This window comes from Sus scrofa, chromosome 17, assembly GCF_000003025.6.
Source record: "Sus scrofa isolate TJ Tabasco breed Duroc chromosome 17, Sscrofa11.1, whole genome shotgun sequence".
Lineage (NCBI taxonomy): Eukaryota > Metazoa > Chordata > Mammalia > Artiodactyla > Suidae > Sus > Sus scrofa.
In genome coordinates this window covers 54,645,294-54,654,337 of record NC_010459.5, presented here as the reverse complement: position 1 = coordinate 54,654,337, position 9,044 = coordinate 54,645,294, and the positions used below count along the sequence as shown (strand labels likewise).

Genomic DNA, 9,044 nt, shown 5'->3' with positions numbered 1-9,044 from the left:
CAGAGGCGTTCCCTGCTGGCCTAGCTGTTAAGGATCTGGCATTGTCACTGCTGTAACTCGGGTTTGATCCCTGGCCCAGAAGCTCCCACATGCTGCGGGCATGGCCAAAATAAAGGAATAAACAAACAAATGAATAAAACTTTAAAAATACATATAGCAGTGCATAGGCCTAAGAACAGTATTTTTCTACTTATTGTGGAGTTATCCTGAATATTTCTGATTCATCTACTGTGGCCTCCACAATATCCTATTTACTATTTATAGTTATTCAACATATAAACATATATTCTATATAGTTTAATCATATAGATAACCTGCACCTATCCCTACAGTTTGGAAGTTAGTATTTTTAATACGATGCAGGTCAATAAATAGAAACTAAACTTGAATATTGAGGATCTGGCCACCCTTCCTTAAAAGGTTGGTCTTAACACCTAGATGAAGCCTGACAATGGATTTCAGACACTTCCTCTAGTATTTTACAGAGACTCTTGGCAGTAGCTTCTTGGCTTGATTGGCTTAATGATTCATTTATATTGTAATGTTATTTTTCAGTTGTATGCCTCAAGTAAAAAGGACAAAAATAAGTTTGGGGGGGGAACATTTTAATAGCTTTCAAATGTTCCAATAAACTCAAACCCATATACTCTTGCTCAAGAATTTCTTTGCTAGATTATTACATAATTGCTTGCCAAATCTCTCTAGTTTTTTTTCTCTCTCTCTCTTTTTTTTTTTCTTTTCTTTTTAGAGCCGCACCCACGGCACATGGACGTTCCCAGGCTCGGGGTTGAATTGGAGCTGCAGCTGCCAGCCTGCACCACAGCTCAGGGCGACGCAAGCAAGATCCTCAACCCGCTGATCGAGGCCAGGGATCGAACCCGCATCCACTTGGATACCAATTGGGTTAGTTACGGTTGAGCCACGACGGGAACTCCCTCTCTTATTTTCTTAATCTTAGGAACCATAAATGATATTGTACTGGTCAGAAAATGTAAATATTTTCAAAAGATTTAAACATTCAAATGTCATGGGAAAGATTTTTTTTTTAAAAAAATCAAATCTCTACTTGTAAAAAACGATTCCTAGCTGAAGAATCCGAAGATGGCAAAACGATCTGAAGCCCCCAACAAGAAAGCCTATATACATATTTCACATTCGTGTTTAATTTTGTTATCTTCAACTGTAGTTCCTACTGCAAACATCCCAGTAAACGGCCAGTCTCTATGACTAAGGAAATACTCCAGCTTATGATCTGCTGATAGGAGACGAAATATCAGCAAGGCCAGGAGGGCTCCTGCGTCCTTATCTAACAGATGGTGGCACCAGCAGCAGGCCCGGCTCCGTGCTGAGGAGCAGTGGTTGTGCCCAGACCACTGCGCTCTGCTAAGATGCCCCTTGAACAACTCCTCGTGGGCTCCACTCATACCGGATCCCAGGTAACCCGAATGCAATAGGATGTGCATGAATGGTGGGTGCCCTGTGTTCCAAGTGGAAGCTTTGAATTCCCCCATGCTGACACTGCAGGGTTTCTCTGATGCATTTTCTAGTGTTTTGCTGTATATTTGAAAACTCAGAAAGACAGAAAATCTTTAATAACCTGGAGAAATACAGAGGAGGGCTCACAACTTTGTAAATCACACTTAAAAAAAAAAAAGAAAAAAAAAGAGGTCCCACTGTGGCTCAGAGACAGCAAACCTGCCTAGTATACATGAGGACAAGGGGTCTATCCCTGGCCTTGCTCAGTGGGTTAAGGATCCATCCGGTGTTGCTGTGGCTGTGTCATAGGCCCACAGCTACAACTCTGATTCAAGCCCTAGCCTGGGTACTTCCATATACCATGAGCGTGGCCCTAAAAAGACACACACACACACAAAAATAATAATAATAATTTTTTTTGGCCCCATCCATGGCATATGGAAATTCCTGGACCAGGGATCAAATCTGAGTTGCAGCTGTGGCAACATCTGATCCTTAATAGCTGGGCCACCATGGGAACTCCCAGAATTTTCTTTTAATACACAGACACGGAAGGAAACAAAACCCGAAGGTGAATTCAGGTATTATTTTTTCACAAGCAAAACTCTCACTTAGATATAATCTCTAAAATAATAATAACAGTTTTATTTCAATCATGATTTCTTTGACAGTGAAAGGAGACAGCTTTTGGGGTTCAGGATCCTCTTACAAAGTACTGGGGTTTTTTTTGTTTTTTTGTTTTTTTGCTATTTCTTGGGCCGCTCCCGCAGCATATGGAGATTCCCAGGCGAGGGGTCCAATCGGAGCTGTAGCCACCGGCCTACACCGGAGCCACAGCAACTCGGGATCCGAGCCATGTCTGCAACCTACACCACAGCTCACGGCAACGCTGGATTGTTAACCTGCTGAGCAAGGGCAGGGACCGAACCCACAACCTCATGGTTCCTAGTAGGATTCGTTAACCACTGCGCCACGACAGGAACTCCAAGTACTGTTTTTATACACATTATTTTCAAGGAGAAAATCTGGGACATCTTTACACCAGATCCTTAACCCACTGAGTCACAAGGGAACTCCAATACTTGCTTTATCTCGAGGTCTAATACTGTGAGCTTTTCGTACCTATCTTCTTATTTATAGCTACGGGACTTGATAAAAAGTTAAATATCAATCTACCAACCCGATGGTCAAAGAGAAAAAAAAATCTTTGAAAAGCCAGAGTTGAAGGAAGAGAGGTCCAGAAGAGAAAAACGGAATAATGGCGTCATAGAGCAGATTGAGGACCCCCTCAAAGTGCAAAATCATGTTTTCCAAATAGCTTTTTAAGTGCTTGTCAAATCTGTCAATCACCTGCTTAGGGTTATTTTACATTTCTCCCAAACCTCTGAAGTTCAAAGTAAATAATTGTTACAGTGGTTAAATCCAATATTTACAAGGAGCATGTTTCCTGAGAATTTGACATTTCAATTAAGGTTGCAATGGGCAGCCACTGCCTTTTCAAAGATGATCAAATATATCCCATTGGAAAACCGTGTAATCTCGTTTGGAGCCCTGCCTCATGCTCCAGCACCCTGTAAGGGATCTGCCAGGGAACTCTAATACAAATCAGAACCTTAATTCAAGTAAATAGTACTAAAAAAGAAATCTCTGGCACAGTCCTTTGACTCTTTGGACTATTAATAACCGAGAAAACTGCTTTTCTCAAGCTGGTGCATCATTCTCTTCTGCTCCCGCCTTGATCTCAATATTTACAGGGTGGTTATGCAGTCGGGAAACAGAGACATGTGTGGTATCATCATGAATTTCTTCAATCTGCAAAACATTTGAGTACAACAGAACACACTGATGGAATGGTAGAATAGAATAAACCAGCAGAAAACAAAACGAAACAAAGAGGAAATTAATAAAGTAAATTAAAGAACACTATGTGTGTTGCCAGGCTTGATGGAAATCTTCCACATGAACTCGTGGGGTGTGTTGAGCCAGCTGAGTAGCTGGGTGAAATGGGAAACTCCACTGCAGGAAGTGGTGCTTTTCTGATGCTGCTAATTAAGGAATGTGGAACCCTTCCTTCTGAGTCAGCTTGGCTGGTATGTGGAACTCTGTGCTACTTGCTGCTTACACGATTATGGCATGAAAGTTGGGAAATAAAACCAGAGTATCTTGCCATTTAACACTTAAGAGGCAGGAGGTGGTGTGTGTGTGTGTGTGTGTGTGTTTAAATGGTTCCTAATCTTTAAAATGGTTTGCTGCAGCTGGCCTTGTTATCAGCTGATCGTACGTACGGCATAGTCTCAGTTAGCCATGCTGCCCACAGAGAGGATTTGAACCATTTATGAGCTCACATTTTAAGGTACCTCGGCTTATCACAACAGTCTGAGGATTTGCTACTATTACACAGCAATAAAAACATCTCTGTGGGACTGTCAGCTCTTTCTCTTTTTAATTTCTTTTTGGTAAAATAAAGACGCCTTGTTTTATTTCTAAGGCAATACAGGCATACAATAGAAAATAATGTGAAGAAAATAGGAGGCAGAAAAAGATTATGCATATCCCATGATCAAAAAACCATTTAGGAGTTCCCTGGTGGCTCAGTGGGTTAAGGACTCAGCATTACCACTGCTAAGGCATGGGTTCCATCCATGGGCTGGGAACTTCTGCATGCTTGTCGGGGCAGCAAAAAAATAAAAAATTAAACTAAAATAAAAATAAAAATTTTAAATAAAAATTTTGAAATGAATGTAAAAGTAGAGAAAACAGTAAAATGAACCCCCCCATACTCAATACCCAGTTCTGCAGTTTCAAGATGTGAACCACATTTGCTTGAATTTTCCCCTTTTTAAAATTTGCTCAAGTGTTATAAATTCCCATTCTCCTCCTCTTCAATATATGTCTCTAAAAAAATGTCCATTTTTTTCCCTAGTGATTCCTAATGCCCTTATCACATCGAATGAATTAACAATAAGTGCTTGGTATCACATAATGCACAGTCCATACTAAAATTTCCCTGATACGGAGCTCCCGTCCTGGTGCAGGGAAAGCGAATCTGACTAGGAACCATGAGGTTACCAGTTCGATCCCGGGGGCCTTGCTCAGTCGGTTAAGGATCCGGCATCGCCTTGACCTGTGGTGTAGGTCAAAGATGCGGCTTGGATCTGGCGTTGCTGTGGCTGTAGTGTAGGCCAGCAGCTATGGCTCTGTTTGGACCCCTAGCCTGGGAACCTCCATATGCCTCGGGCGTGGCCCTAAAAAGCAAAAATAAATAAATGAATAATAAAATAAAATAAAATAAAATCTCCCTGATAAGAAAACCAATTTTAACAGCTTTATGTGACAGAACGCTGTAAACCAGCTATAATGGAATAAAATAAAAATCATTAAATTAAAAAAACAACAGCTTTATGTGTGCTTTTTGCTCTGTACTCTTTTTGCTTTACTAAGAAAAAGATATAGCTTATTAAAACTATGATTTTGCTTCTTGATCATTTTCCACTTGCTCTCATAGCTCTTTTCCAAAGGCATTATTTTCTAAAACTTTCTACTTGCAAAATGGCCACGTGCAAAGGTGGGGAAAAGTTGCATGACTGGCTATTCCTCTGTGTGTCTCCACACAGACGTAACCGAGAGAGCGGGCGTGTGTGTATTTTTCTTCCCTTTATAGTAAATCTTGTTGCCACGAATGTCTTTGTTCTTAACACCTTTTCCTGGATTAGGGCTCTTTCCTTAGGATTGATTTCGGGAGCGTCATTGCTGCACCCAAGTGTATGAACATGTGTAAGGTCCTTGGCTTGTCTCACTGAGTTGTTTACAGAAGGACTGTACCAATTTACACTTGCACTTACAAAGGATGAGAGAGCCTCTATTAAAATGTTTAAAGGCAGTGCTTTTCAGAGCTCTTATAAATCATTGGCTAAGGCTGGCTTCTGTGTCATCTGGTCATAGCCATCTCAAAATAAATAAATACCCGTTTTCTATAGCCAGAAAAACCTGGCATGCGCAGACTGCCAAACAACCACAAACCAACTTTGATTAAACGAGGAAACCGGTCTGCTTGTTGAAAATGTGGTAATGAGATAGTTTCCACCCAGCGGGAAGCCCAGTCGTGGAGGGGGAGGGGAGCCTTCTACCCATCCTGGAGAAGGTAGAAACCAACAGGTCAGCAATTTCTTCTTCTCCTTAACGATTTTTTTTTTTTTAAAGTAGAGTGTTTTATTTGCTTCCATATGGCTAAATTGATGATGTAAAAATACAGTTGAAAGTGGGCTGAAAACTAGCAGAAAACTTCTGGTGGCAGGCGTTTCCTGTAAACGCATCGTGCCGGGTAACAGAGGATTAAGGCAGAGCCATTTTAGCTTGGAGTCCAAATTCGACTTTGTGTCCTTGGGGACACGTCGTTCTTACTCCTTGACTTCAAATAAAACTGCTTCGGAAACTGTTTATTTCTGTTCATAGCCTTCTTTGCTTTAAAGGACACAGCACATCACTGACCAATCATTATAGAGAATTCACTTGTATTAGTTTGGAGAAATTTATGTGACAGATTTTTTTTTTCCCCCTGAAGCAGGGAGAAAGAAAAACTATCTTATTACTTTCTTGTTTAGGGGGGAGGAAAAAAAAAAAGGAAGGAACTTGATAAGAAAATACTTCACAAGATGATCTTTAAAAGCCCAGCATTTGAATCTTTAATTCTTTGCTTTTTCTTTTGTTTTTCTTTCTGAAAAAGTTCAGGAAAAATGGTCCTATTATCCTCATTGGCTTTTATACTGTTTTTATCCCACTTAGCGACGCTGAAGCTGTTCCTCAAAGCAAGTGGGAACAAAACATAATCTCTTAAAATATTTTTAAGAGGACACGCAGGCTTGGTATTTGTGAAAATATGTCAACAAAATGTGCTAACCACGTTTGAAAAAAAGTTTGTCAAAGAAGCCAAGGGGATTAGTTAAGCTGAAGGGCTGTTTTAGGACAGTGAAGAATGGCTAATGTCTTTTTGGCTGCCGTTTACCAAGTCAGTTTTACGATTTCTAAGGTCTCATCTCCATGAGCTCGTTTAACCCTTCACTGCACCCCACGCAGAAAGGACATTATTCGTCCCATTTTACAGGGGAGGCGGAGTGGCTAAATCATAGCGCTGGGGTCTCCCAGCAGCTGAGCAGTGGAGTCAGAACTTGGATCCAGCAAGGCGCTGGAGACTCTTTTATTCAGTTCCGGTTTCTGGGAAAACTTGCTGGGTTACTGTTGGGAGCTGAAAGTGAAGTGATGGTTTAGGATTAACTTGACGCCAGATTTTTTTTTTTTTTTGCTTCTTAGGGCCATACCCGCAGCATATTTAAATTCCCAGGCTAGGGGTCCAGTCGAAGCCACAGCCAGGGCAACACCAGATCTGAGCCTCATCTGCGACCTACACCACAGCTCATGGCAACACCGGATCCTTAACCCACTGAGCGAGGCCACAGGGACTCGGAACTCGCATCTTCATGTTCCTTAACCTCTGAGCCATGAAGGGAACTCCCAGCTGTCTGATCTTAAGTCTAGACTGGGAGATTTTTGGTCACTCTCAGCCTGTCAAGGGCGTGGCTCTGATCTTAATCTCCTCTCCAGCATTTTCCCCAAATCCCAGTTTCCTCTCGGAGGGTGTGGCTTGAGAGCGCACACCTAAAGTCAGGAGACTTGGAGCTGGTTTATCCCACATCCTTTCCTGCTGCCACCCACCTCTGACCTCTGCCTCCAGGGGTCCCTCAGGCCTCCCCTGACCTTCACTTTGGAGAAGATGCCCAAGGAACATTGAAAGGTGGTGTGTCTCCGACCTTCTGGGAGGATCACCCAGATTGAGGTATCTTTTTCTCAAAGAATTCCTCCACTTGCTTAATCTATGTTGGGCGGTCTAGCGGCGGATAACTGAGAGCGACTCAGAGAGGACAAATCTGGGTCCGTAACCATTTGTCTTCAAATGGAGCTTGTTCTTTTTTTTTTTTTTAATATTTTATTTTATTTTTATTTTTTTTGTCTTTTTGCTGTTTCTTGGGCTGCTCCCGCGGCATATGGAGGTTCCCAGGCTAGGGGTCCAATCGGAGCTGTAGCCACTGGCCTACGCCAGAGCCACAGCAACGCGGGATCCGAGCCGCGTCTGCAACCTACACCACAGCTCATGGCAATGCCGGATCGTCAACCCACTGAGCAAGGGCAGGGACCGAACCCGCAACCTCATGGTTCCTAGTCGGATTCGTTAACCACTGCGCCACGACGGGAACTCCGGAGCCTGTTCTAAACAGGCTCGCTTCTCTTCTTCAACCTATGAAGAAGTGCCCTTGGCGGGGTCCTGCAGTGAGGAGCTTCTGTGACTCTGGGCCACGACTGGTACAATAGCTTGAGTTTTTTTTTGTTTGTTTGTTTTTTGGCCCTCCCGAGGCATGTGGAAGTTCCCAGGCCAGGAATACCCGGTTGTATGTCTGTGGGTTAAGAATCCGACACAGAGTCCGTGAAGTTCCCCGGGCCAGAGACCGACCCGGGCCACAGCAGAACCCAAGCCGCTGCAGTGACAATGCTGGGTCCTTAACCCGCTGCACCACAAGAGAACTCCCCATAATAGCATGTCTTAAGTAAGGGCTTCCTGGGTGCCACATTCTCCCCAAAGAATTTTATAAGCGAGGGCTTTTTTTTTTTTTTTTTCTTTTCTTTTCTTTTTTCAAAAACATTTTATTGGAGTGTCGCTGACTTAGAATATTGTATTAGTTTCAGGTGTACAGCAAAGTGAATCAGGTATACATATAGCCATTCTTTTTTCCCATGTAGGTTATTACAGAATATTGGGCGGATTTCCCTGCGCTATGCCCCGAAGGTCCTTCATGATCTGTTTTGTGTATAGCCGTGTGTATGTGTGTTAATCCCATCCTCCCAGGATATCCCTCCCCCTACGGTTTCCCCTCGAGTTGTTTTATCCGTAAGTCCCTTTGTATCATTTTTGATTGGATTCCACATGGAAGTGACATCAGGTATTTGCCCTTCTCTGGCTCACTTGGTATGATCGTCTTTGGGTTCCATCCAGGTTCCTCCAAAGCAGCTCGTCCTGATTCCTCTTCAATACCCTTGTCAGGGAGTACTCTTACCTCCATCTGTAGAATGTGGAGAACAGAGGCAGAGAGAGCCTCAGCTGAGGTGGCGACAACGTCTACCCAGCTGGGTAGCCCAGAGTTTTGGTTTGAACCCAGGAAGTCAGTTTCAAGAGCTCAGCCCTTTAACCACTCCCTCGCTCACCCCTCAGAATTCCTGGTTTCTGATCTGGGGGAAGGTAGCACTGACGGCCTGGGTCCCAGAAACGGTGCTTGCAATGTGCTTGGCCTATCATACGTCGTCCATGATTACTAATTACTATTCTCTATTCTCCTGAAGCCAAGGTCATTGACTCAGGACCAAGACAGGATGGCATGAGTCAGCATGTGCTTTGGAATTAGACGGGGCTAGAATTTCACTTTATGCTTGTTGTGGAACCTCAAGGAAGATAGAGAAGGTAGTAAGTCAGAAGGCAAGATGACCTCTGATGGCCACAGTTTCTTCATCTGCCACGTGGATTT

The 9,044-nt window shown here is 43.1% G+C and overlaps 1 protein-coding gene across 1 annotated transcript in view; it reads left to right on the top strand.

Moving 5' to 3' along the window:
* Window positions 5,470-9,044, top strand: part of ZNF217 (zinc finger protein 217) — a 42,930-nt gene continuing 39,355 nt past the window's right edge. The window contains exon 1 of the mRNA XM_005673023.3: window positions 5,470-5,631. The gene's annotated coding sequence lies outside the window, so the exon portion shown is untranslated. The remainder of the gene's footprint in view (window positions 5,632-9,044) is intronic.